Source organism: Narcine bancroftii, chromosome 10 (genome assembly GCF_036971445.1).
Source record: "Narcine bancroftii isolate sNarBan1 chromosome 10, sNarBan1.hap1, whole genome shotgun sequence".
NCBI lineage: Eukaryota > Metazoa > Chordata > Chondrichthyes > Torpediniformes > Narcinidae > Narcine > Narcine bancroftii.
The window spans coordinates 71,755,385-71,782,937 of NC_091478.1; the positions used below are offsets into that span (position 1 = coordinate 71,755,385).

Here is a 27,553-nt window from a genome sequence, read left to right on the forward strand (position 1 = left end):
GGCCTGAATAATTTTTTGGGGGCAATATTTGAAATCCAGAGGGGTTAAATGGATGTTCCAGAAGCAAAAAAAAACTGATAGCAAACACACCACATAGAGCATCTATTGATTTACTGTGAACCAATTCTCAACAGAATAGAATGATTTTTGCTTCAATATCAAAGGGGAAAAAGTCATTAAAATTTTCAACTATACAGAGTTTTCCCGGTAATTCCAGGATATTGCATAGCAACAAAAGTGATTTTGGGTGACATGGATATAAATTATATTATTGTGCTTTGGAGTCATTGAAAATGTTACAACCATTACTGATTAGCAATGGATTGGGACTGCTGAACCCTTCTCCACCAACTCAGTGTGATGAACTCGTGAAGCAAACATTGACTTAACCCAAGTTCAATCAATATACTTTATTCACAAAGTTTCCACTCTGGAAACCAATCCAGCAGGTAACTGACTGAAGGGACAGATACATCTATGGCATTCTGTGCACATCGCTCACCAAAATGAGATTATTTTGAAAAAAAGACAAAAAGCAAGTATCACTAATGCAATTACCAATGTTTTTTACAGCCTAAAGTGGATTGTCTGTGGTTCTACCTTGCAACAGGACTGGAAAAGTAATACTGTTTGCCCACAGTGCCTTACTTTGACTGACATCTGCTCAGTTACAAGTACCTAAAATGTCACTAATTATAAATGAGATTTATAGTGCGTGAATTCAATGCCATGTATGACATTGCAGTTTTCAAAGAAGGTGAATATTCTACAGCAATCATTTAAATGAAGTTACAGAAGATTCCAAGGCAGCGGCAATTTCTTTACTCTTGGAGTTCAAGATTCTTTAATGTCATGTAATAAAACAGAAAATGTAATATTACACAAAATTGCCTTTAGTCTGCTGTAAGGCAGACGAAGAGTGGTCATTAGCATTGCCTGGTACGCCTTACAGTAAGGGAAGCAAGAGAGGGCCCCTTCAGAGTGAAGAGCACTGGCCAGTTGTTCAAAGGCAAGGCCATCCTTCACTGTCCCTGTGAGCTCCCTTTCCTGAGCTTCCTGAGACACAAGGTCAAGAAGTGGCCTAATCTCAGCATCTCCCCAGTTAGAAGTCATTATTTCCTCACTGTTATTCCAAAATGGGAACATCACTGCAAAACCTCCCTGCTGTGCACACTGTCGGCATTTTAAAAATCCTGCTCTTGCATCTCAGGCTGACAATGTCACTGTGACATCATCAGCCTGCCCCTTGCAGTGGCATTACATTCATGCGAGCCACTGGAGTGCAGCGCTCTGCCAATTACCCTTCTCCTGGAGGAATCGCAGTCGGCACCTTGGAGCTGGCCACGGTGCATTCAAGGAGGTAAGTCTCCTGACGCAAGGGCGGAGAATCTCCACCATTACACTTGGGCTCTTTCGCTACGTGAAAGACCCAACTGAGTGTCTGTGGATTCGCCTCCAGGGCTCCCGCAGCTGCACTAACTTCTGTTCAATCTGTCAGCAACTCGGACCCAGATCTAAACCTCCAACACAATCTGGAAGCCTTCAGTACCCAAGGTCCTTTTGGAGCCCTTCTTGCCTTCAATTGAATGATCTCAAACCATTGTCTCTAAAAGATGAACAGACGTGCAATTATAATTACATTTCTATAATATTTTGAATGCCTCAAAGTAACGGAATATTTTTGAATTTCAGTTTAATTTGATTCTAGGCTTTTCAGCCAATCTGTGGCCAGCAAAGAAATAAAGTAAGAAGAATACTATTTTAGCTGGCATTTGGTGAGAGTCAAGTTTTGGCAAGGGCGTCTTCTTCAAAATTGCCACAGGAACATTCAAAACACGGAGAAGTTGCCATCAAGAATTTTCAAAGGTGACACCTTTGACTACATGTACCAGTCAACACATGATGGAATTCAGAGCAGTCATGTACGGGAAGCCACCCTGTCCCTGGATTTTTGCTGATTTTTCTTAACATCAATTCCTTCAGTCCTATTCTCTTTCCTTTCCTAGGTTTCCCCCATTATGTTAATAATGGAACTCTATTCACCCACCTATTAGGCAATGCTAATAATGCTAATAACGTGAAAAGAAATTCCTGCTGTTGTCAATCACACTTTGCAAGTGCAGTGAAGTCTTCAGCAAACACAATCCATTCATTCAGATTTCTCCATTTAAACATATTCTACAAATCTCCTCAACTATAAGAAGGACAGTTTCCCTGAGGAAACTGGAGCCCCTGGGAAAACCCACACAGACTGGGGGAGAACATACCAATTCCTTACCGACAGCGCACAGTGTATTTCATAAAATAAACTATCCCAGTGAATCACTCATGTACGTTCTGTCCTTCCTGATGGAGACCCCAGAGTTTGAAGTAATATTCAAACTGCAGTACATTCAGTGATTTTAGACAGCTTTACCAGAAATACCTCGCTACCTTTACTTAAATTGTTTCATTTTTTTTACATTTTATTTAAGAATTTTAAAACCACATCCATCCATACATATTCAATAAAGGTATATTAAAAAATTATGTGTGTGTGTGTGTGTGTGTGTGTGTGTGTGTGTGTGTGTGTGTGTGTGCATACATGTGCATGGTTATATGCATGTGTATGTGCATATATGTGTATGTAATACACACATATTACACATACACACATGTATGTCTACATATGAATAAAATCCTAAACCCTCCTACCCTCCACCCAAGCCCAAACTAAATATAAAAAAAACAAAGAAAGTGAAAGAAATGGAGAATGCCAAAAGGAATTAATATTCTCAATACAAACAATAATGGAGTTGAGAGTTACCAATGGGACGGGCCTTCAAGTGTCCCTCAGACCTTCAAACTAACATTTCATATCCTTCATCTTCGCAGGCTTACGCACAAACACATCCACAGCTCCCAGCTCTCTCCCTCAGCAGTCGAAGCATTTACTGCTCATTACCTCTTCTGATGCTTCCCACCAAAATCACCTTACACTATCCTGAGGTGAATTTTGTTTGTCAGTTACTTTGTTGAAATACAAAGCAGTTTGTACATTTTTGTAGATTTCTTCACAACACTTCCACATCTTGTTTGAAAAGCCAAGTCATGAACTTACATTTTTATTAAGACATTATACAGCAGGGTAACATGCCATTTTGGGCCATGAGCCTGTGTCGCCCAATTGACAGACAACTCACAGTACGTTTCAAACCAGAGCCCCCCAGAGAAAACCCACGCAGACTCAGGGAGAACTTGCCAACTCCTTACAGACAGTGCAGAATTCGAACCCAGGTCCAGTCCTGATCGCTGGTGCTGTAAAGGTGTAATGCTAACCACTGCACCCCTCCAAAACTAGAGGAATGCTGGGAATGAATCTTTAAAATGCCAGTCCATTTGATTGATGAGCTTATGCTTTACTCCGACCACCTCTTTCAAAGCATGAATTCTGCCAACAAACTGAAAAAGGGGTACTTTACCCAAACTCTTTATCCATTTAACACAAAGATTTTAAGAAACTGCAGGATAAACACAATGCAGGAAATATACATTGATACAGTATGTGTAATATTTTGTTGGTCCAAATGTTATTGCAGTTTCCCATTCTGGACTCAATATTTCAGAACCAACGGTGGCATTGTTTTCACTTATATTCCATCCAACGTAAAGTTATCATTCCCCCAAAACCATGCGTCTCCAACAAATACTTTGTAGAAATACTAGTGAGCATGCAACAGCCCGGGCATGGAGACATTGGACTGGCCTACAAAATGGCCGACCAACATGGCAACCGCTCGGACCTGGGGGTGACACTGGCCGTTGTCCCAGGTGACCTCCACAGTGAGAAGACTGGGAGCTCTGGCGGGATTGCTGGCCAACTCAAAGTCAGCGCTCCTATGACACAGGACCCTGACGTCAGCGACAGGGGCCCATATAAGCAATGCAATAAATCAGTCTTCGACTTCAACTCCTTGTGTGTGTGTCTTCCTTCCACACTCGTACGCTACATTGGTGACCCCGACAAGACCAACCGGCAGTTTGGATCAAGCGGAGCCAGCGACCATCCACACGGACTCTCTCAGGCTTCCGATGTTTTTGGTGTCACAGCCGCACATGTAGTTCGAGCAAGCTGAAGCTCAGTTCCAGCTTCACCATTGATGACATTGACGTTGTGAGCGCCCTCCATCAGGATACAGCGGCAAGGGTCATAGATTTCCTACAGCAGCCTCCGGAGCAAGGAAAATATATGGTCCTCAAAAGAGCTACTAACTCCCACTTTCGGGCTTTCCCGGTGCGAGCGCACCACCCGATTGCTGCACATGTATGGATTGGGAGGACAGGGCCTTGTCCGCCCTAATGAGTGAGATGCTCGCATTAACCAAGGGATGCAAGCCTTGCCTGCTCTAAGCAGATCTTTCTGGAGCAGTTGCCTGAGGATACATGGCACTTGCTCACAGACAAGGACTTCAGTGACTCTCGGAGAGTCATTGCTCTGGAGAGCCATCAAAGACCACATCAGAAAGCCCCACAAGAAGTCCCTGGCGAGACCAAGGCCAGCAGAGAGGCAAGCAAACACCCTGGGACAACTATGCTACTACCATCAGCGATGGGGTACGGAGGCCCGTTGATGCCGCCCACCCGGCGGGTTTTCAGGAAACACTCTGGCCAACCATCACTGACCCACATGAAAACCTTCTCCACGTCTGGGATTCACCGTCAGGCAGGCATTTCCTGGTCGACATGGGCGCGGAGGTAAGCGTCCTACCCCTGCAGGCCTCGACACCTTCAACAGCAAGCAGGTCCTAATTCGAATTTTCAGGACCTGCACCATCTCCCTTCATTTCGGCAACAGCCGCTTTACATGAACTTTTATCCTTGTGGCAGTGGCACAACTGCTCCTGGGGGCCGACTTCCTTTGGGCCCACTGCTTGCTGGTTGAGCTCAAGGTATGGCGTTTGGTGAGACTTTGCCTCTGGAGGAAGCCAAGCTACCTGGCCCCCCCTCCCCCACCTGGACTCTGAAACACTCTCAGACAATGAATTCCCCTACAACCTGGCGGAGTTCCCCTCGATAGTGGTACCACAGTTCTCCATGGCCGAGCCAAAACACAGGGTAAGGCACCACATACTGACCGAGGACCCCCCCCGCCCCCCCGCCCCACTCCACACCAGGGCATGTCAACTCCCTCCCAAAAAGCTCAGCTTGGAGAAAGAGGATTCAAAAAGATGGAGGAACTAGGGATTGTTCAGATCTCAAACAGTCCCTGGGCCTCTCCCCTCCATATGGTTCCCAAATCGGCAGGGGGTTGGAGACCATGCAGTGACTACCGCCACCTCAACGAGGCCACCATGCCAGACAGATGTCCCGTGCCTGACAGATATCCCATGCCCCACATCCTGGGGTACCGTGAAATCCAAGTTCACCCCCACAAGATTGAAATCATAACCTCCTTTGGTTTGGTTGAATTTCTCTGCATGCCCTTTGGTCTAAAGAAACAAACTGGTCAGCGGCTGATGGACGCAGTGGGCTGGGACCTCCCATTTTCATTCATCTATTTGGATGATATCCTCATCACCAGCTGCAAGGACCATGCTCCCCACCTGAGACAACTGTGCACCTGGCTGAGCGAGTTCGGGCTGACCATCAACCCTGCTAAGTGCCAGTTCAGTCTGGACACCATTGACTTCCTGGGCACAGGATTAACAGGCATAGGCCCATACCCCTCTACAGGAAGGTTGAGCCGGGTGGCACTTTGCTAAGCCACAAACGGTGAAAGGGCTGCAGGAATTCACCGGTATGATAAAATTTTACCGGCAGCAGCACGCAACGTGCACCCCCTCTTTGCATTGATGACCAACAAGGCAGAAGATATTGCTTGGGACGAGGGGAAAAACAATGTGACACTCTGTCACACCCCAAGATTGAATCAATTTATGCCCTGTCACAAGGGGTCGGTTACATGGCCCTCACCAAAGTGCAGCAGTGGGACCCCAAGATCCTCATTTAGAGGGCAGCTGTCTCCATGTGGAGGACATCCCCATCCAACCAGGTTACCTGACACTGTCTTGTGACATTTCTACTGGTAGCCCCCGCCCCCGTCCTGGCTGCAAGGAGGCACCAGGTTTTTGAGGCCATCCACAACCTGCCGCACCCCGCCACAGTCAAAGTGGTGGCCATCAGGTTTATCTGGCATGGCCTCCGTAAACAGATCAGCCAGTGGGCCAAGACCTCCATGAATTGTCAGTCCTCCGAAGTGCAGGTTCACACGAGATTCGACGTAGCGCAGGTTCAGCCATGTGCACATGGACATAGTGGGGCTGTTACCAGTTTCCCATGGGGCGAGATACCTCTTGACCACAGTGGACTGCTCCACAAGGTGGCCGCAGGCTGTCCTGCTGGCTGATACCACCACAGAAACTGCGCCAGGGCACTCATCGATACATGGATGTCCCGATTCTGGGTTCCGGAGCACCTCACCAAGGACAGGGACACAATTCACCTCCAAACTCTGGGTGGAGCTGGATAATTTTCTGAAGACAAAGCTCCACCATACTACCATGCATCAACTGCAGGCCAACAGGTTGGTGGAGTGTTTCTAAAGTACCTCAAGGCATCCTTAATGGCCCAGCTCAAGGGTCCCAACTGAGCGGATGAACTGCCTTGGGTCCTGCTGGGAATCCGTACTGCACTGAAGGAAGACTTCAATGCCTCAGCAGTGGAGATGGTCTACGGTGCGCCTTTAATCATCCCCAAGGAGTTTCTGGTCCCCGATAAATGCGCGGAAGACTCCATGGCAGAACCTAGGGTCCTTGGTCCATAGCAACTCCCACCACACAGCCAGCCCAAGCATCACCTCCCGAAGGACTTGCCAGTATGTGTTCATGAAGAGGGGTGCACACAGACCCAATTACAATGACCCTATGAGGGGCCAAACAAAGTCATTAGAGACAATGGTTCCACCTTCGTCCTTGACATTGGCAGTAAGGAAGAAACCTTTACTGTCGACCACTTGAAACTGGCATATCTGGACTGTAATAAATCGGTTTCCACTCCACCCCCATGATGCAGGGGCAGGCGACCAAAGGCTATGGACAATGGCCCGGTTGCTAGTTCTGGAAGGTTTGTGTAGCAGTCCATGCACAGAGATGTGAACCGGCCTGCAAAACAGCTGATGAACACGGCGACCACACAGACCTGGGGTGACCTGAGCCATCGTCCCAGCTAACCTCAGCTCTGCGGGAAGGTGGGGAGATCTGGCGGGAATGCTGGCCAACCCAAGGTCTGCGCTCCAATGACCCAGGCCGCAATGTCGATGCCAGGACCCCATATAAGTAGAGCTGCTGGTGCAATACATCAATCTTCGATTCCTCATGTGTCTTCCTTCCACGCAGATGCTACAAGCATATCCAAGAACTCGATTCCCCATCTCCAAGGTGAAGAACCTATAATAATGACCTGATTAAAGCTTCTAAAGATAGAAATATGTCGAATGGGAGAGATCAAAGTTCTATACAAGATGTCCTTCTTTTCACCTGTTAATTACAGTATTTCCTCAACTTACGACCTACGCGAGTTATGTCCACCCGCACATACGACCAAAATATTTTTTAAAAATACTGTCCACATGCTGAGATTCTTCATCAAAAGTTCATATGTTGAAAAGTTTTTTGAAAAAAAAATGCTTTAATACATTGTTAAGAGACATGCAAATCCAATTTAAGGACCAATCCGAGTTATGACTATTCCTTCAGTCCCAATTAGGGTCGTAAGTGGAGGACTACCTGTAGATACCCATTTCATGGTAATCATTGTGTATGAATTTCACTAACCTGTTTGGCAATAAGAAGGTCCCATTACTGAGTTTGAATTGATGGCACTCATGAATTGATTTTAAATTCATGTCAACTCAAAAATGTTTGGAACCTCATTTTTCCCCAATTCTACAGAAAAATATCACACAGTACTGAATTTAGCCCGTTCTTGTCCAAAACCCAACATCATAATGGAACTTGCACAATCACATTATGAATTATTAAATCACCAATTTCATGAAGTGTTAACAACATTAAATATTTCTTGTCCTAATACACTACATGCTAATGTTAATGCTGCATTTTAATATTCCCCTGATGTTAACCAACTGTGAACGAAAAGGTTTTAAAGATTTTACTTGCTATCACACCGGCCATCTGAGAGTTAATAACCTTATTGAATAATCAATGTGATAAATGGTTCTCAATTTACAGGAAAACATAGTCTGCTAGGACAGCTATTGATAAACTGGCATGTCTTTGATCTTGCACTGGGATACACTTTACTGAAACTGAGTACAGCACTTCTCAGGTAGAACCAGCTCAGTATTTTGCAGGGATGAACAAATCATCCTCATTGCTCCCTTTCTATTACAGTGCCAGCGACCTGGGTTCGAATCTGGTGCTGTCTGTAAGGAGTTTCTTCATTCTCCCTGTGGCTGTATATTTTCTCTCTGGGTGCTCTGGTTTCCTCCCACCATTGGGCAGTATGGGTTTAAATGGTCAGAACTGGCTTCTACTACGTAGTAAATTATTTTTCCCTGTTATTCTGTAAATTGTGAAAAATTGACATTACAATATTCTTGTTGGGAAGTGTACAATGATAGAGTCGGAGGCTAGTTTGTTGTATCTTGGGTACTTTCAAAATGGATGCCTTCATGAGGTATTTTGTGAGCGTGCTCTTGGTAATAAGTATAGTTGTTTTAAAAGAACCCAAGTTTCTTTATAACAATAAAAGAAACATCATCTGGTACCAGGAATGGGATTCGTCATAATCAGCAGAGAAATGGAGAGTGTAAAATTCCTGATGCTGTAAATTGGACTAGAAATGTCAACCACGAGTGGAGGCTGTTTAAACAAGTATTTGCACTCTACCTCAATAGCAAATCTGATGCATGGAAGATTGCACCGCTACTTACTGTGGTGGGACCTCAAGCACTAGACATTTTCAATATATCTGTTTTTGCTGAGGCAGAAGACCAGGGCAAGTTCGACAAGGTTATTGAGATGTTTGACGAACACTGTTCATCAAATAAAAATGAAACTTTTGAGAGTTGTGTGTTTCGCTTATGCTCACAGTTGCAGGGAGAGAGCTTTGATACTTATTTAATGGACTTGAAAGTAAAAGCAAGAAGGTAGTTAAACAGCTGCTCAAGAAAGCACTAGACAGTGGCTCAGATCCATTTCTAGCTCTATTGATTTACAGAGCTTCACCACTTGCACATGGCTCACTGAGCTTCTGATGGGACGTAGACCACACACCACAAGTCCCTACTCTGCAAGCCCAAACAAGATCAGGATGTTGAAGATGTCAAACAGAAACAAAAGTGTCTACAATGGAGATAAAAAGCAAATTATGACAAGTCATCAAGAAGCTTGGGGACACTGGCACAACACGACACCGTGAAACTCAGAGATTCCAACATTTGGGCCAAAAAAGCTACCGTTCTGGAAGAAGTAAATCACATTGTCAGACACGAGGATGGTCAAATGCTGAGAAGACATTGAAAGAGCCTGCTGGAAATGCAAGGGACAAATACAGAAGATCCAGTCTGCACAACAACAAAGGAAACACCACCAGGGCTAGACAGTAGTCGACCAGCAGAGCCGACTCAAGCACCTGCGTTGAGAGGATCCACATGGGTTATCAAAGTAGCTGACAGATTGAATCTCTGAAAGAAAAAAGAACTGCACACTTTAAAAGTTTGTGCTGCTGATGTTGTGTTTATGTTTGCGTTAAACTTTAAACAAATGAATACTGTATTAGGGTTTCATGCTGTTATACATCTCAAGGAAAGGGGATGTACTGATAGAGTACAAGTGATCATCCTGACCATTAGAGGTAGCCTCTTGGGTAGATTCAAAATGGATTGTCCACCCCCCATCCCACGGTCTTTTTTGTATGTGCTCTAGGTAATAAATACAGTTGTTTTTAAAAGAACCCAAATTTCTTTATCACAATAAAACATCAGATATGTGCCATTTTATTATTCTTTGCCCACCAGTCTCACTGAAAACATCAGTTGCAGTCTGTTCCAACTGGGCTGACCGGTCTTCAGAACTGATTCTTCATGCATGATGCGGATGAAAAGTTTCATGCAAAACTGAACATAGGGTGCCACATGTGACAAAAATCTATTCCCATCCTGCATCCTCAGTTGCAGCAAATTATCCCAGGGACTGAACAAAAGATGGGCACCTGGTTGCCTTCCCCTTCGTGATGAAGAGCATTTCCAGGGTAATGTTTCAATGGGTTCTGCAGAAGGCTCACCGGAAATCATTGAAAACTTAGAATCCTTCAAGCTCCTTCATTTTGCTTTCCCAATTTGAAGGAATTTGAAACAACTTGATTGGACAATAAGATTTGTATAGGTGCAATTTTCGATGTAACTGACAGCTCGAAAGGACATGGTCATCAAAAGAAAATGCATTTTGTTCAATGTGCAAAAAATTGTTTTTTGTTTTAAACTGTTATCAGAAAAACAACTTATTTTTAAACAAATTTCTCCTTCAAAGTCTCAGAGTCTCTTTCGTTAAAGTGTGAAATATTAGTTAGTGAATAGCCCATCCAATTGACACATTTTGCATTTCTAGACATGTTTTAATTCTCCAAACGGGATATGGATATGTCTGCAGTAGTACTATGTACTTTCCATCCACCATTTCCCAATATCAAGGGCACAGTTGGCTATATTGGTGACAATGGCATCAAATGCAGGTAATAGCAGCAGATGTTAAAAACCAGATGCATCTTCGGAATCCTCCAGTTTCATGCTTTCGTCATTACTGAGACCAGCTTTAATTCCAGCATTGTTTAATCACTTGGATTTAAATTTCCTGGGTGGGTGGGTGGGTGGGGGAGGAGATAAATACAGACGTCTATATGTTACATGAATGCTTTAAAAAAAAAAGATTTTATGGTTTATTTGAATTTTACAAGCCTATAAAAATTAAAATTGAATATTTCCCCCCCCCCAAAAAAAATCCCAACTAAGATGATTAGATTCAAACTCATCTCTTGTGATTAGAGGACTGTAACTTAACTGTAACATGCTGTATTAGGGTTTCATGCTGTTACACATCTCAAGGAAAGGGGATGTACTGATAGAGTACAAGTGATCATCGTAACCATTAGAGGGAGTCAGAGACTGTAACTTAACTGTAACATGCTGTAACTTAACTACTATGCAGTGATACCCTACAAAATACCACTGACTGGAAGATGAGCTCTGACGGTCACACTGTTCAGGGTTAATATTTCACTGCATCTCTAATTTGGATGAACGTTACGGTCTTTGTTTACTGACTTTCTCAATCTTTTGCATTTCTTCCAAGTCTATCCCTCTTTCAAAATCCATTAAGTATCCTTGTGCAGCTCTGGAAGCAGAGATTTACAATTGATAGGAGCGAGTGGGGGAGGGAAGGCAGGGAGGGTGGGGGAGAGCGAGGGAGGGGGAGCGGGGAAAGTTATGCTTTCTCACTAAATCAAGAGAGAGAATTATGCCTTCGCACTAAATCAACATCCTTTTTCAGACTAAATGATACAGGAATTTATTGAGTTAATGAGTAATGCAACAGAAAATCAAGAGAGGTGGAGTTTCCTGCACGATTCCAATGTACCAGCATGTCTGAGTATGCTCAGCGGTTTTCTTGCAAACTATTGTTTGAATAGATTTTGATTCCAATCCTCCCTTCTGGATGCCACTCAAGTAGAAACCGAGCCTTCAGTCTGAACTCAACAGATAGGTACATCTCAGCAGGGCTCTCTGTTTAAAGTTCGGCAAGGGAACTGAAACTTTGCCAAACCCCAACCTGGGCAAAGTGACAACTTTCACACTGAGAACTGAATGAAAGCACAAAGAGCATAAATGATGAAAATAAAATAAAATGCCTACTTTGACAGCAGTATGGGAAATCAGACAATCGTTTCATGAAATAGCATTGATTCTGCAATGATTACTACTTGCTCCAAGTTTCTGGAGATGCCTTTGATGGACAACACCTGATTTAGGACAGCCAAGAAGTAATCCGGATTTGCTCTAATTCCATTGTGCCCTGACAGGTCATTTATCTTTTGGAATATTTTCTGCCCCATCTAGGGGGCATTTGCAATGAAGGATTTATATAGCAACATCTTCCAAAATGCAAAATGATATAAAAAAACAAATAACATTGTAAAGTCTCCCCATGCTACTTGTTGGTAATGACAACAAATTCTGACAGATAGTGACCAGAGGATAAGGAGGTGACAGTAGCATGGGAAGACTGATAAGAAATGCAAATCAAAATGACCAGATCTGATAGCACTATCCTGTCACCCCAACATGATACCGACTTTCCATCCAGTACAATTTAACGTAATTACCGTCGAGCCATAAAACATTGCAGCACAAAAAGCATGCCTTTTGGCCCTTCTATTATTCTTCCTAGTCCAGTGAAACCTTTTTCTTACCATTCACAAACCACTTTAAGTAATCCCTATGCCATTGGTGCTCTGTGATTGTTAAGGGATTTCTTAAGGTGATATGTGAGTGGGAAGGGAAGATCGAGAATCACTGCTCTAGACCCAATTGTTACTGAAATATTTTGCTTGAGAAAAAATGTCATTGGCCCATTTCCTTTGGAGTCATGAAACCGTCCACATACCAAGTCAATTAGGTACGATTAAAACAGTGATTTTCAAACTTTTCTCTTCCCACCGTAAGCAATCACAGAACACCTATGGCATAGGGTATACTTAAAAGTGGTATGTGAGTGGAAGGAAAAAGGTTGAGAGTCACTGGCCTAGTCCCACTGACCTGCACCCAGTCCATGGCCCTCCACTCCACTCCCATCCATGTACCTGCCCAAATTTTACTTGACTGTCAAAATTGAGCCCACACTCTGTATGAAGAAATTCCCCCCAAACTTCCCCCTCAGGTTCTCCCCTTTCACCCATTGTATGGATTCTCAGTGATAGAGGATCGGTGCAGAAGGAAAGGACGAGCTCTCATTTGTTAATCACTGTTTGCCAGCTATTCCAGCTGACAGTACCTGGAAGAAGATGATGATGACTGACATGCAAAAGCAAGCAGCCTGTGAACCACGAGGATCAAACTGTCTGACTTTCTCAGCTTCTAAGCATATTACAGTGAAACCAGGCTTTCAAGAGGACAGCTCTGAACGCTCAATATGATGAGTCAGGACAGGGCAAGCTCTTATTTTCAATTTCTCTTTTTTTTAAAAAATAGGCACCTATTTATTTTCATCGCCACCGTCATTTTACGTCAATGAAATGTTCTTGCAGTGAACAAAATTAAGGAATTTTCCCTGCTCTACAGACCAACCCAATTACCTCACCTTCCAAAGATCAAATTACAACCCCTCAGCTCTTTCTACTCGATTATCACCATAACCATGTAAATGCCAACCGACTGTTCTCAGAATTCATGCTAACAGTTTTCGTAATTATATCCATTTTTTTTAAACCCAATTTCAGAGCTTTCTGCTATTTGTACTCTGTGCTGCGGGTTGTTTACAATGTACTGATGTAATGCTGATTCAGCAGTTGACCTATATCAAACCACTGTATCCCTCATGATGTAATCCTGTTGTAAGCTACACTGACAGCTTGAATTTTAGCCTTCCTTTCTTAAAGCAACACCAATCCTTCTGCATGGTCTCACTTCTCGGCAGAATAAAAAGCTTTAGGCAATGACCTATGAAAATGAGAGGGTCACTTTAGGGTTTGTGGAAGTTATATGTAAACACTTTACCACACTGAGGTATAGATGAATGAGTACAGTCCGAACACAAGAGTGTAGCCTGAGGGCTTCACCTTCCAGCATGCGGACTGGACTGGTCAGCTAAAGGCAGAGACGGCGGCATTTAATTCATCATTAATTCAAATTATTGATACGCTGGTTTCAATCTGGGTCCCCCTTCAGGTCAACTGTAATCAGAAACAGTGTTCATGTTGTCCAAACTCAGAATGATACAAGGAGTCATCCACAAAGGCATTTGTAACCAATATATCAGTTCCCTGCATCCCCCCCCCCCCCACCACCCCCCACAGCATTTTATAAAAAAATAATGGAGCAGATTTCTCTTATCAATGAAAATCTGGAGACAACATTCTTTAATGATGCTGAAGAGTTCAATTAAAATTGTAAGGCCTGATCAGGGCAGCACCACTAATGCAAGGACGGCAAGTGCACAGCGCCAGTGACCCAGGTTCGAATCCCGCGCTGTCTGTAAGGAATTTGTACATTCTCCCCGTGTCTGTGTAAACTTCCTCCAGATGTTCTGGTTTCCTTCCAACCTTCAAAATGTATATGAATGGTGTATTTGGGTAGCATGCACTCATGGATTGGAAGGGCCTGTTACCCTGCTGTATGTCTAAACTGTATTAAAAATTAATAAAGATGAACATTAATTTTTAGAGTCATTGAGCCATACAGGACAGAAACAGACCCTTCGGCAGACTTGTCCACATGCACCCTCTGCTGCTCATCGACACCATGCAGAAAACAAACTGCTGAAGAACCCAATGAGCTCAATGACATCTGTGGAGTGAGGCGAGGGGGATGGAAGGAATTGTTGAGGCTTCAGATACATCTTTTTTTAAACAAAGCCGCTGCGTTCTGGGACATTATTCCCAAATTTCCAGAATGCAGCCTGTGTAAAAAGATCGGAACGGAAATGAGGGGTTCGTTCCTGTCTGAAATTTTACCTCCTGGGCCCCTAATAAATTTTAAGGAATGCAGGCAATCTGCAATAATGACACATGATGCAACAGTGCTAACTACGGTCCTGGGTTTTAGCACGGGTTCTGAGAGCTCGCTAGTCCCTGTTCCATGAAACAGACACTCATCTCCAACAACAGTGTCGATCTCAGGGTCGTTGCAATGGCAGCCCAAGTCCAGCCTATATAAATATCACACCTTAGGTATTTAGTCTAAACTCACAGTGATATCTGGATATTAGGAATTTTGGTCGTTCTGGTTTGAATAGCCATTCCAGAAAGTAAGTGCAACACCTCCATAATCGGGAAAAAAAAATTAGTTGGTATGTAAAAAATATAATTTATTCTGCATCAGAAATGAGAGTAGAGAAGCCAGATAGATAAATACAGAGATAGAGAGGAGGGGGAGGGTGAGGCATGGGCCAGTAATAGGTGGACTGATGAGAGTTGTGAAGCCAGGTGAAAGAAGGAGAAGGGTGGAGATGGAATACAAGGGCATGAGAACTAAAGGTGCAAACAGGCAGATGGGGAACATGGGCATTCAGAGGCAGTTTCAGGGAGGGAGTGGAGCAATCGAGGAGAACACCTCTGCTGGGACATAAGTGGGGACACAATCACTGCCAGTGCTGCACTCTGTTAATGGGAACCATGAGGGAAAGAGTGAAAGGCAGATGGAACCAGATCAATGAGGCAACTCAGTAGGTGATGGGGGCCCACAAGGGAAGGGTAAGGAGAGAGATCAAAAAATGGCAGGCCATAAGATTGATTGAAATGAGAAAGGGGAACACAGGAGGTGAGTGTGACCTGAAATTGGAAAATTCAATCTTCATTCCATTGGATTGGAAACTCCCTAGGTAGAAGCTGAGGTGTTGTTCCCTAGCTGATGTTGGAGCTCACATTGGCAGTTGGCAAGGCCAAAGATTTGGTGTGGGTTCAGCAAGGTGAAAAGGGATATGTTACCAGGAACATGGGATGGCCATTGTGGACTGACCACAGGTGCTCTGCAAACAAGTCAGCACATCTGCACTTGGACTCCCCCCAACTCCGCTTCCCCCAGATGTCAGTTGTGGGCCTGCCCATGGACCATCCCCACTGTGGGCCCATCTATAGATATCCCACTGTGGACCAATCTATTCTTATCCCATTTACCAACATTTGGTTTCAGCATTCTAAGTCTAAAGAATTCAAGTTACCTTCTACAAATAAAGTTGGCATGCTTCTGTGAATAGTGGGAGATTACACACCTCCTTTTGTTCAACTCTGAATTGTGTGTATAACAGCCACAGATTTTTCAATGTCTAAGGTGTCTAAAATCTGGTGTGCTTCGAAGAAGATCTGAAGGATGTTAAAATGTTTTTTCTAAAGGTGAGGCTGGAATGACGAAGGATGAGACTGTCAAGGTTGTGAGCACGTACACAGGCAGAGAGACTTTCCCATGATTTGTGTGCCTTCCTTTCACTTTGGTGATGTCATCCCAGAGAGGAACTCCAGAGGAAGAATTCCTCCAGTCAAATATGTGTGGTGACATTTTAAATGTGTTTGTGAAGATTTCCTTCATTTGGCCTCTCTCACAGATGCAACCACACATTCTAAAAGGATGTGTTTACAATTTCATTACACGTGGTGACCACAGGAATTCTTAACCATCCACGTTTGACAATCTAGAGTCTGTACCCGGGTGTGGATTTGAAGGGAGAATGTCTGCGTTTCTACTTCTTCCTCCAATTCCACTAAACACCGGGGAAGACGGTGACTTCAATATATGTGAACATAAACAGAATATAAACGTTGAAATCTCTTTATCCCTTATTGAATATGCAGCAGGCAAAAAAGGAGGAAGATTTTACTCATATTCCTGGGCATGTTTAATGGGCTCCTTTTTCTCATGCTGTGCAATGATATTTGAGATGGTAGCCACATTGGGAACATCTCTGGGAAATGTTTCCGATAAACAGCCGAAGACCATCAGAATCCTGATTTACGCTTGTTTATTGGCTAAAACCAAAGGACTTAAACCAACACAGAACCAGAGAACATTACAGCACAGAAACAAGCCTCTTCAACCCTTCTAGTCTGTGCTGAACCTTTTTTTTGCCTCGTCCCACTGACCTGCACCCAGTCCATATCCCTCCAAACACCTCCCATCTATGTACCTGTCCAAATTCCTCTTAAATGTTAAAATTGAGCCCGCATTCACCACTTCAACTGGAAACTCATTTCACACCCCCACCACTCTCTATGTGAAGAAGTTCCCCCTCCTGTTCCCCCTAAACTTTTACCCTTTCATTCTTAACCCATGTCCTCTCTACCCTCAGTGGAAAAAGCCGACCTACATTTACACTGTCTATCCTCCTCATAATTTTAAATACCTCTATCAAATCTCCCCTCATTCTTCTAGGGAATAATAGACAATAGACAATAGGAGCTGGAGTAGGCCATTTGGCCCGTCGGGCCAGCACCGCCATTTTAGATCATGGCTGATCATTACCATCAGTACCCCTTTCCAGCCTAACCTGTTTAATCTTTCCCTTTAACTCAGTTCCTGATAACCAGACAACATCCTAGTAAATCTTCTCTGCACTCTTTCTATTTTATTGATATTGTTCCTGCAGTTAGGTGGCCATAACTGTTCATAATATTCCAAATTTGGCCTCACCAATATCTTTAACACAATATCAGGGCCAGATTAATGTAGTAGTGAGAGTAGCAAATGCTATAGTCCCTGGATTTTCAAGGGCTCCCACGATTTTGTACTATGAGTTATGAGAAACCTTTTTGTTTTCATCTTTGTGCAGCAAGGCTATGAGATACCACAGAGAGTCTGTGTCAATGACCCTGATTAAAAGTGATAATTGGCTAAAAATTGCTAAGTTAACAATTTTAACCATCTCATACCTGCTGAACAATAATCTGATTAAAGGTTAAAATCGCTAACTTTAAAGAGGATGCACCACCTGCTGTCCTCTCCTCGCCCAACTGTTTTGCTCCTAGCCCAGGGCATCTGTCCACCCCCGCCCAGCGGCTGTCACCCTGCTCCCCCCCCCCAATCTAACACCTGATGTGGCAGCAGGGGTGCAGTGCTGCAGGAGTTCACTGAAGCACCACTCCGGCATCCGACCAGGCCGCTTCGGGGCCGCCCCGGTGGCTCATGGCGACGGATCAATGCGGGAGCAATGGCATCTTCGTTACCCATAATCCCCCTTGCAGCTGGAACCACTCTGCCAGTGCCAGGGAAACACAGAGCAGTTCCAGCTGCGTGAGGGGTTTTGGGTAACAAAGACAGCCATTGCCCCTGCATTGAGCCAGCCACCGCAAGCATTTTAACAAAATGTGTAAGTAAGTTTTAACAGGGGAGTGGAGGTGGGTGGGGGGGAGAGGGGAGGGTAGGGGGGTGCAATATCAACACAAGTACAAAATGTGTAAATAAGTTTTAACGGGATGGGGAGGGGTGCAATTTTAGTGCTTGCCATAGGCGCTATGTTCCATTGGTAATCGTTGAATATTTAGTGATCTGAGAAACCTAGCATCATTTTGCTAAGAATAATTAAGACTATTTCAAACTTACCAAAATGGACATGCAGGGTCAGCATCAGATACTCTCTCAGGTGGGAGGATCCCACACTCTCACTTCCCCCTCATTGTGCATGCGCCAGCCGGCACATCGAGTCTTGCTGTCACATTTCCCCCTCACCATGCATGTACCAGCCGGCACAATTTAAGGCCCCACAATACCTCAATCTGGCTGGTGCATAACAGCCCACCTCCTATACTCAATACTTTGATTTATGAAGGCCAATATGCCAAAACCTCTCTTTACTACTTATGATGCCACTTTCAGGGGATGATGTACCTGTATTCCCAGATCCCTCTGTTCTACTGCACTCCTCAGTGCCCGACCATTTACCATGTGTGTCCTTTCTTGGTGTGACCTTCAAAACTGTAACACCTCACACTTGTCTGCATTAAATTTCATCTGCCACTTTTCAGCTCATTTTTCCAGCTGGTCCAGATCCCTCTGCCAGCTTTGAAAATCTTCTTCCCTATGCACAACACCGCGATTCTTAGTGTCATATGCAAACTTGCTGTCCAATTTACATCATCTAGATCATAATATATGACAAGCAACAATGGTTCCAGTGCTGATCCCTAAGTCACAGGTCTCCAGTCTGAGAAGCGCTCTCTGGCTTCTCCCATCCAGCCATTATTGAATCCATTTCACTATTTCACCATGAATACCTGGCATCTGAAACTTCCTGACTAACCTCCCAAGCGAGACCTTCTCAAAGGCCTACAAAAGTCCACGTAGACAACATCCACAGCCTTTCCTTCATCAACTTTCCTGGTAACCTTGTCGAAAAACATGACCTACCATACACAAGGCCATGTTGACTATCTCTAAACAGTCTATGGCTATCCAAATAGTTGTATATCTGATCTCTTAAAACGCCTTCCAATAATTTAATTACTACTGGCGTCAGCGTCACCGGCCTATATTCACTATCCACTTATTTTCTGAGAATTCAGGAGCCTGATGGCTTCAGGGGGAAAAAAAAAACTGTGCCCCAATCTAGATTCAAGGGCTCGAGAGCTACGTACCTCCTACCAGATGGCAGAAAGGAGAACAGTTCACATGAGGGGTGTGTGGAGGCCTTTTTGCCTGCATCGAGTGGTCATGTCCTTCATGGTAGGAAGAGAGACCCCAATGATGTTTTCCACCGACTTCAGCATCCTCTGCAGGGTCTTGTGGTCCAAGGTGGTACAGCTTTCAAACTAGGTTGTGATGCAGTTGTACAGGATGCTCTCATTACATCCTCTGAAGAATGTAATGAGGATGGAGGGTAGAAGATGAACTTTCCTTAAATGCTGCTGGGCTTTCTTGGCTATGGAGTAGGGACCAGGTGAGATTCTCCTCTGTATGTGGACTCCTCATTCTTACTAATAAGGCCCACCACAGTCGTGTCGTCAGTGAACAATGTGAGCTACCCTCCAATCCTCTGGCACCACACCCATGGCTAAGGGCATTTTAAATATTTCTGCCAGAGCAAATTCTGCAATTTCTTCGCTAGCCTCGCTCAAGGTCTGAGGCAATATCTTGTCAGGCCCTGGGGATTTGTCCATCCTTATTTGCTTTAAGACAGCAAGCTCTTCCTCCTCTTTAAAGTGCATAGGTTCCATGACCTCACTGCTTATTTTCCTTACTTCTCATGACCCTGTACCCTTCTCCTGAGAGAATACTGATGATATAAAAACATTTAAGAGGTCTTAAAGGTTTGGCTTCGTACGGACCTCTTTTGGCTCCATACAAAGCTGACCACTCTGATCTTCAAGGTGATCAATTTTGCCCCTTACTATCTTTTTGCTCTTAATATACCTGGAGAAACCCTTAGGATTTTCCTTCACATGGTCTGCTAAAGCAACCCCATGTCTTCTTTTGGCCTTCCTGATTTCTTCCTTGAGTGTTTTCTTGCATTTTTTATACTCCTCAAGTACCTCATTTGCTCCATGTTGCCTATACCTGTTATACATCTCTCTCTTCTTCCGAACCAGATCCCCAATATTCCTTGAAAACCAAAATTCCCAATGCCTTCTAACTTTACCTTTGACACCAGCACCTCAACCATAATGTAATTTTTTTTTAACTTAAACACAAGTAACAGAGTGGGATACCTTCCTTTATCTGGCTTTGTGGATTACTTATTTAGAACATTTGAACATCAGTTTGCTTGGATCATTGTGGAGGAACTCCTTAAAATAAAGCTACTTCAACGATTTTGATGTTTGGACTACTCGACTTACTGATGCAGAAATTAAACTTGCACGCTGTATCTGAGTTTCTATCAAGTTCAACGTTCACATTTATTGTCAGAGTACATACATGACATCGTATACCACCCTGAGATTCATTTCCCCTCAGGCCAGGCAGAATTTCTACTTATTGGTAACTGCAAACTGTCCTCAAGAAGAAGAGAGAAATGTAAACAAACTGTGCAATACAGAAAAAAATATTGGTAATAAATAATTTGCAAAGCAAGGGTCCTTTAATAAGTCTCTGATTGAGTTTGATGTTGAGGAGTCTGATGGTGGAGGGGGAGCAGCTGTTCCTGAATTTGGTGGTGTGAATCTTGTGGCACCTTGACCTCTTTCCTGATGGCCGTGGGGAGAACAGAGCAGGTGCTGGGTGGGGTGGATCCTTAATGATTGCTGTTGCTCTCTGACAGCAGTGCTCTGGGTAGATTTTCCTCAATGGTGGGGAGAGTTTTGCCTTGATGTACTGGGCTATGTCCACAACCTTTTGCAGAGCTTTCCACTCAGGGGTATTGGTGCCCCCATACCAGTCAGTCAACACACTTTCCACTACACATCTGTACAGGTTTGCCAAAGTTTCCGAAGACATACCAAACTTCCACAAATTCCTGAGAAGGTATGACGTATCTGAAAGATCAAGAATTAAACCAGGAGTTGTATAATCCTGGCTTCAGAGTGAAGTGGGTGTAAATGTGATGAAGAATGAAGATTGGGTTGGAGCCACTATAAATATCTTTGAACTGGTTTAAGCACAGCAACAGATTTTGCTTCAAAATAACGTACGTCTCCTTGCCTGCTCGCCAGTATCAGTGCAGTCCAGGACACACAATCCAGCCCAAGAGAAATTCAACAGGCCAGGCAGCATCATTTGGCAGAAAGGGTGAGTCAATATTTCAAGTCCAGAACCTTTATCAAGACTAAAGTAGGAAGGGAAGATTTCAAGTATATCAAGAAGGAAAGAAACTGGTCAGGGGCTAAGAGGCAATAAGGTCAGAATGTGGCAGGGGTGGGGAGAGAGGCGGATGGAAGTTCCACTGGGGGATGGGAGGGGTGTCAAAGTTAGAGAGTAACAAAGTAGTAAAAGTAGAGCCGGAAACTGTGGAACCAGAGACAATTACATAAAAGTAGGGTTGAGGGAAATTAAATGAGGGAAGATGTGGCTGGTAGTGGGATTGTGCCACTTTTGTGTCAGAGGGTCATGGGTGTCGAGACTGGTAGGCTGAAAAGTGAGGGACTTTGCCCTTGTTCTCCTTGGGGAGGGATGAGTGAGGGCAGAAATGTGAAAAATGGAGGAGATGCATGTACAGTACATGCATGGCAAGGTGGAGACACCAGTGCCTTAGACGACTTTGCGTCTAGTTTCTTTGACTTCATTGGTTTAGCTATGACTTTAACTAATGATATGAAAGCCAGAGTAAATATTTAGTAGGAAATTTTGTATGGGATAAATGGTCTATATTCAGTTTGATCAAAAAAGATATAAATGATCTGCATTGTGTCCAGGTATTGCTTGACAGAGAACTTACTGAAGATAATACTACAAGATAGAAAGCGAGACATCAAAGTTCAAAGATCACTTGTATATTTAGCTTTATCTGTAGTGAAAAAATGTATTGCTAGTATGTGGAAAGATACAAATATGATTGATATTAATAGATGGCAATAATGAGATGAAATATAGTTTAATAATGGAAAAAATTACATAAGTTTTGCGTGATAATTAGTTTTTTTAATTAATAAGTGGTTGTTATATTCAGAATATTTACATTTCAATTTAAATTGATTAGATCTTAATATGTATGCTTAATTTTTTAATATTTTTTCTTTTTTTTCTTTTTTTATGGCTCTCCTTAGGAGAGTTGGCTGAAGGGGGGGGTTCTTTTCTTTTCTTTTTTTTCTCTATATATAAAAAATAACATTCATGTTTAGGGTTAATTGTTGTATATGTTATGTACTAATTGTTTTTTGAACGACATAAATAAAGTTAAAAAAAATGTTCAAGGATCACATTTATTGTCAGAGTACAAACTTGTGATCACATAAATCCCTGAGATTCTTTTGTCCTGCAAGCCAGGCAGAATTTCTACTATTGGTAACTGTACACTGTACTCAAGAAAAAAAATATACAAAAAGAGAGAAACATAAACAAAGAAAGCAATGTAAACAAACTGACTGTTTAATATAGAAAAATATTCAGTAATAAATAATGCGTTTAAAAAAAAGTCTTTGAATGAGTCACTGATTGAATTTGTTGTTCTGGAGTTGGAGGGTGGAGGGGTAACAACTGTTCCTGAACCTGGTGGTATGAGTCTTGTGGCAGCCATATCACTTTCAAATTGCTTTGTAAAATGGGGTTAACTGGGCATTTTACTAGGTTGAAGACTCAAGTATTTGCAAGGGCTAAACCGGGTGAGCCCACACAAAATCAACCCGATGTCTTCCTCTGCCTGTTTGAAGGGGGAAATGTCTCACCCGATTACTCTGGAACTTGGGGAACGGAAAGAACACAGGGAACTCCCTGCGACGCGTCACTCACCACATCATCGACAATTGCCGGGTTGGCGATTTAACAGGTAGGTTAGCCTGCTATTTCAAAGGTGAAGGAGGCAAAACATGACCCAGTAATCTCCCCTGGGTCCCAGGAGGGCTACACAGGTGCTGCAATTTGAAAGCGCCAAGTTTATTAAGAAACTCATTTGCACACTTTCCCAATTCATACTATGCTCTCAAACACCTCTCTGTGCTACTTAGATATTTTGCTGATTAAAACTGACTCCAGTGCCCACATTGTGCCCAAATGCATAATAGTTTCCATCAGATCTTTCCTGCTTTCCTTTAGGGTGACAAAGCCTTGTTCAAATTTTACAATTCCATCAGTGACATTTTCCTTATTTCAAGTTCACAGTCACATTATACCTGGTACCGTGAGAAGGATTTTTCCACGTACCAAGTCAACACAAACATTCTCGAAGTTGAACCTTGAATGTCAGTGATATATCTTTTCCTCCGGCAGTCGCTGCAAGACCTGCTGGGTTCCTCCAGCATTTCTATGCTTTTACTGCAATCACAGCGTCTGCAGACTTTTCGTGTTTCAACTCGAACATTCATACAACCGTACATAATTTTAGATCCAACAGCTGATTCTTTGGCTTGGCTTCGCGGACGAAGATTTATGGAGGGGGTAAATGTCCACCCACGTCAGCTGCAGGCTCGTTTGTGGCTGTTTACAATTACAAGGGTTGTCTTCTACACAAGTTCTATGCTGTTGGAAAGTTGAAATTTTACAACTGTCCGCTCACGTAATGCCATGTATTCAATGTACCTTTGAGCCCATATTGTAATTCTATCCCCCGAGAATGGACTCAGAAATTGATACTCTTAATGAAAATGTAAACCACTTATTTTCACATGCAGGAATCTTGCTGAGAGTTCCAAGAATGCAGAAAAAAAAAAGAAAATGCTGAATGACCTCTGAAAATGCTGTGTCTTGCTCACACAATGATGGCATGGTGGTTTATTTTAAGAAATTAACAGCAGCCCATTAAAATTCTCCATTCTCAGTGTGTCTTATTTTCCCCCAGGGGGAACTTTACAGAAGAATTTCCTAAGCTGCTTCGCACTAAGCATTTGCTTGAAACCCCTCTCTTGCTTTTCAGTCAATACAGGAAAGCAGAGTCAATTCTTACTTAAAGGAGGCAAAAGTCAACTTGCTGGTCGATCATTTGTACGTCTGTGAACATGGATTCCCGTAAAATCAATGATCTTCAGTTATTGCTATCAGTCTGTTTCTAAAATAGACTGGAAGCTGTTTAAGTTCATACATGCAGTCAGTGTGCCCAGGGCAACATCATTCACTTATCTGCTTTCCATCCTTCCCTCCATTATAACAGTCTGTTTGCTCTTACTCAAACAGATCATAATATTACACTAAATTTACTGCGCACAATGACAGCCAATTTGATTTGTTCGAGCACCTAACATTCTATCTGCTCTGACACTCCCTACCTAACATCTCCCTCCAAATTCTCACCAGCATCCAACCACAGGCTGCAAGTTATTTAACGGAAGATTGAAAACTCCGTTGTTCATTCTGATCAGACTTCCACCACATCTGATCAATGGGCCGCACTGCTAGCATAAAGGGTTCGAATCCAGCACTGTCTGTAAGGAGTTTGCGTGTTCCACCCACGTCTGCGTGGGTTTTCCCTGGGTGCTCTGGTTACCTCCCACCTTTCAAAAACATTTGGGGTTTGTAGGTTAATGGGGCAGCACAGGTTCATGGGCTGTGCTGTATGTCGAAAACAAAAATTTTAAATCAACTTTGGAGAGTTCATGATGGGATTGTGGAGAAGGGATGGGGGTGGGGAGGGAGAGCAAGGAGGAGAGGAGGTTTGGAAGAGACATTCACATCTCTATAGCCCTGTTAATTTAAAAGAACAAGCTGTTCAATCCCCTTGAACTACTGTGACAAGTTTACTTCAATATATTCAGGAAGACTGTACACTTTACGCCTCTGGTGTCCCAAGGCTATGAACAATCTCTGCCCAGCCATGAGGAAGTTCTCTTCTCTATTGTATTTGGGGTAGAAATGGGAGCTCTTACTTTCAGTTGCTTACAGAAAGCAGGGAAAATAGAACCAATGCCCGGTAAGACACTATACTTATGAACATGTAAAACAAAATTCAATACAACAGGAGAGAGAATTTGGGGAGGGGCAAAGTCCAGTGTGCTTTTGATAAGGTAACTTTCATTTTGATGCACGAACCATGGAGCCTTTTCCTGTCTCATTGTTCTAAATTTGCATTCCTAAACAATTCACATTTTAGGACATGTAAAAACAAGTCGACTGCAAGACATGGACATTAAGACTACAAATATTTTTTTTAAAAAGAGAGTGAAAAATATAATACAGTGTAACAAAATGAACTCAACTGCCCTGCTCCTGTCACATAATTTTAAGATTTGGGCTCCACGCAGACAAAGCAAGCTCTGTGGGATTGTGCGTCCCACTGGCATAACATGGCGGTGTCATGTAGGCCGAGACAGCTCCTCCTGAGTATAAACATGCATAGGTTACGACTTCTCAACCCTTCCCTTCAGCAGAATATCTTTCTTGGTTGCCCCCAGCTAATTCAAATGCTAATGGACTATTTCAAAACAAACTCTCAGATGCAACTAATTTCAGAGAGGAAGAAGCTCCCTACGCTCAGCTCAGATCGGTGCACTTCACCGAACACAATTTCAAACTGCCTCGTAGCACAGAGCCCAAAGGAGGTGGTGTCTCCATTTGCCATGAATTCAATATCAACAGCATAGTGTAATTTTAATCATTAATTAGCACTGGGTTAATTACGTACGCAACTCACAAGAGCACTGTAAATGTTGCTGGTGATAAACTAACATTGAAGAAAGCATGAAATTGTAACTGCACTGCAATTAGCTGGAAACCAGCCCTTGCAGTTAACAGGTTGGCTGAGAGAAAGGCCCTTTCAGGCACTCTTTGTGGCTTCTCTGTTCAGAAGACACAGAACTGCAGCCAATTCAAATAAGGATAAGGGAGAAGATAAGGAACAGAAATGCTTCCACAGCAGGTGAGAAAACACAAGGGAAGAAAACTCAGCTACCTTAAGTTGCACTGGTCTCTCACCTCAGGCTCGCAAGCAGCATGTTCTTCTGTTTCACTGAATATTTCATTCACTCTAACAATCATTTTGGACTTAATCATGTCACCTTTTCCTTTAAAAGGTGCAAATTCCAGGGAGAGGTCTGGGAATTTCTAATTCTATTCAGTTAAATGGTTTCTACTGTCATAAAGGTCTCAATCTTGGAAATGAACTTATTTAATATCTTATCAGTTACTTTCAATTTATCTACAGGCAACAGAACAGTCAACACCCGTGAGTGCTCATTGACATCAAAATGGACTAAGGAATTTTCAGTCTTTAAAATATTTATTTTCTTCCAACAAGGCTATTCTGAAGTCAGAATTGATGCCCTTGCAGGAGTTAGGTGTACATTTGGGGACTCTCTCTCAATGGCACAAAGCCATTCCTTTAAATTTCAAAACACACAGTTACTGGTATCTTCCAATTTCATGAACCTGTTTTGATTTGTCACCTCATGCTCAAATAGGCTTTCTTATAGAGTGCTTTGAGATACTTGCAGCCATGCCGACAGTCTACTAGCACGGCTTTAAGTGGAGCAACTATCTCTGAATAATTGCGACACTCATTTCAGACGAAAGAGACAGTAATGCTGAAATTTGGAACAAAAACATAGAGTGGGAAGAGCTCAGCAAGTCGAGCAGTCTTGGCAGAGGATGCAGTTTGAGATTCAGGGCTTGCACTCGGAAATGTTTGATTTACATCTTTGCCTGCACAGATGCTGATCGACTCCCTGAGTTTGTCCAGCATTCTGTTTATTTTTTTTCCAGTGATAGTGTATATATAGTTTGGAATTAGCTCTAATTATAATGATGTCTGCAGGTGTACCATGGAGAGCATTCTGACTGGTTACATCACCGTCTGGCATGGAGATGCCAACGTACAGGGCAAGAAACATTTGAGAGAGTTCTGAACGCGGCTGGCACCACCATGGGAATTATTATGCATGCCAGAGGACATCGACAAGACATCGCAAGAAAGTAGCCTCTATCAACAAGAACCCTCATCACCCAGGCCATGTCCTCTTTTCACTGCTACCATCTGGGAAGGAGGTGCAGGAGCCTGAAGATGAACACTCAGTGTTACAAAAACAGCTTTTTCCCCTCTGCCATCAGATTTCTGAATAGAGAATGAACCACAGACACGACGTCACTTTCTTTTATTTTGGAAATGTAATTTATAGCACCTGGAAGGCTGCACAAAACAACAAGCTTTATGACATATTCATGACAATAAATTCTGATTCAACTTCAAACCTGACTTGCACGTTTCTACCTAATCTTACTGCCTGCCTAATACACCATGCTTTTAACAAGTCACTGTGCTGGGAATGGAACTGTGGTCGTGTG

General features: G+C 43.1%; 1 protein-coding gene and 1 long non-coding RNA gene across 3 annotated transcripts in view; one reads left to right on the forward strand and one right to left on the reverse strand.

Moving 5' to 3' along the window:
* The window catches only part of zfhx3b (zinc finger homeobox 3b), a 524,157-nt gene that overhangs the window by 363,601 nt on the left and 133,003 nt on the right, over window positions 1-27,553 (reverse strand). The window lies entirely within an intron of this gene.
* LOC138743958 (uncharacterized) lies at window positions 448-27,460 on the forward strand. The gene is made up of 3 exons (XR_011345137.1): window positions 448-535; window positions 22,999-23,114; window positions 27,027-27,460. It is a non-coding gene; the product is annotated as an uncharacterized lncRNA (long non-coding RNA).